General features: G+C 41.5%; 1 non-coding gene across 1 annotated transcript; it reads right to left on the bottom strand.

Moving 5' to 3' along the window:
• Nucleotides 1–640: 640 nt before the first annotated feature.
• Nucleotides 641–712, bottom strand: trnam-cau (transfer RNA methionine (anticodon CAU)). Its single transcript has one exon. It is a non-coding gene; the product is annotated as a tRNA-Met (tRNA).
• Between the last annotated feature and the right edge of the window lie 1099 nt (nucleotides 713–1811).

Below are 1811 nucleotides of genomic sequence, written 5' to 3'. Positions count from 1 at the left end.
AATATCATCAGCGTCCCCGACCGTCACCGTCAGCCTCGGGTTCAAAGCGGTTTGGCTCTATACCTTGTTTGGGGTGGCTGAGTAGTCCTGCCACCCTCACGGCTGCCACGGCGCCTCTCACAGCATCTTCCCTATGTGAATCGTTCCAAATGGCCTCTAGTCCTTTACTGTCACTTTCCTCATCCACAAATCTTTCATCCTCGCTCAAATTAATGGGGAAATTGTCGCTTTCTCTGTCCGAATCGCTCTCGCTGCTGGTGGCTATGATTGTAATCAATTTGCGGATTTGAGGAGCTCTACAACTGGTGACGTCACGCGCACATCGTCTTCTACTTCCAGTACAGGCAAGGCTTTTTTATTAGCGATCAAAAGTTGCGAACTTTATTGTGGATGTTCTCTACTAAATCCCTTCAGCAAAAATATGGCAATATCGCGAAATGATCAAGTATGACACATAGAGTGGACCTGCTATCCCCGTTTAAAAAAGAAAATCTCATTTCAGTAGGCCTTTAAACTATTACTACATTACAAACATTATCCTTATAACATTTTCAAAAATATATTATAATATTCACAAAGCAAATTTTAAATCATCAGTGATGTGGCAAATCAAGACGTTGTAGAGAAGCGAAGAAAAGACTAGCAGAGGATGGTTTCGATCCATCGACCTCTGGGTTATGGGCCCAGCACGCTTCCGCTGCGCCACTCTGCTGATGCATCAAGCGGGGTTTTGTTTTTTATATAAAAAAACTACCATACCGTACGATAACTATTCCGACAACATGTTAGTTATTATTTACCAACGTTATTTCCTAATAATGCAATAATTCATAAAATTAGAATGTGTACCTTCGAATGTGCGCAAGGGACTTCCATTAAATTTTTTTTTTCCAATATATTGAACGATACACAAACCTGCCGCTAGATAGCAGCACTGCTACAAGTAATCAACCGGCTCAACCATGAAACATGACCCTTACATATAACCCTTCAATTTGCCAGTAATGATCCGTCCATCCATTTTTCTACCGCTTGTCCCTCTCGGGGACACGGGGGTGTCTTTAGCCAATACAGGGTACACCCTGAATGATGACATGAATGTATTTAGTCAGATTCTCATTTGGATTTCAAATCAGGGGGTGTGTGAGCATGTTTTGTCTCCGACAGGGGACGTGGTGGAACACATTTGAGAACCACCGGATTAACCATGCTGCCAATAGACTGCTTGTCTAAATTAGGGCCCAAAGCACAATTTTATTTTGAGCCACAAATGACAAGAATTAATTACATTAAAACATTTTTTCATACTTTATTTTTTATTTTTTTATCAAATTTGAATTTAACTTGATTGATTGGCAACACTAAATCGACCCTCGTGTGTGAATCTGAGTGTGAATGTTGTCTGTCTATTTGTGTTGGCCCTGTGATGAGGTGGCGACTTGTCCAGGGTGTACTCCGCCTTCCCCCCGAATGCAGCTGAGATAGGCTCCAGCAACCCCCGTAGAAAATGGATGGATGGATGGCATGTACTAAAACCAATTAATGTTAAATACACTATATGCCCAAACGTATTTGGCCACCTATCCAAATGATGAGAATCAGAGGTCTTAAAGGCCTACTGAAATTATTATTTCTTATTTAAACGGGAATAGCAGGTCCATTCTATGTGTCATACTTGACCATTTCGCGATATGGCCATATTTTTGCTGAAAGGATTTAGTAGAGAACATCGACGATAAAGTTCACAACTTTTGGTCGCTAATAGAAAAGCCCTGCCTGTACCGGAAGTATGTGCACGTGATGTCACGAGT

This window comes from Nerophis ophidion, linkage group LG06, assembly GCF_033978795.1.
Source record: "Nerophis ophidion isolate RoL-2023_Sa linkage group LG06, RoL_Noph_v1.0, whole genome shotgun sequence".
NCBI classification, from domain to species: domain Eukaryota; kingdom Metazoa; phylum Chordata; class Actinopteri; order Syngnathiformes; family Syngnathidae; genus Nerophis; species Nerophis ophidion.
This window is presented reverse-complemented; position numbering and strand designations above follow the sequence as displayed.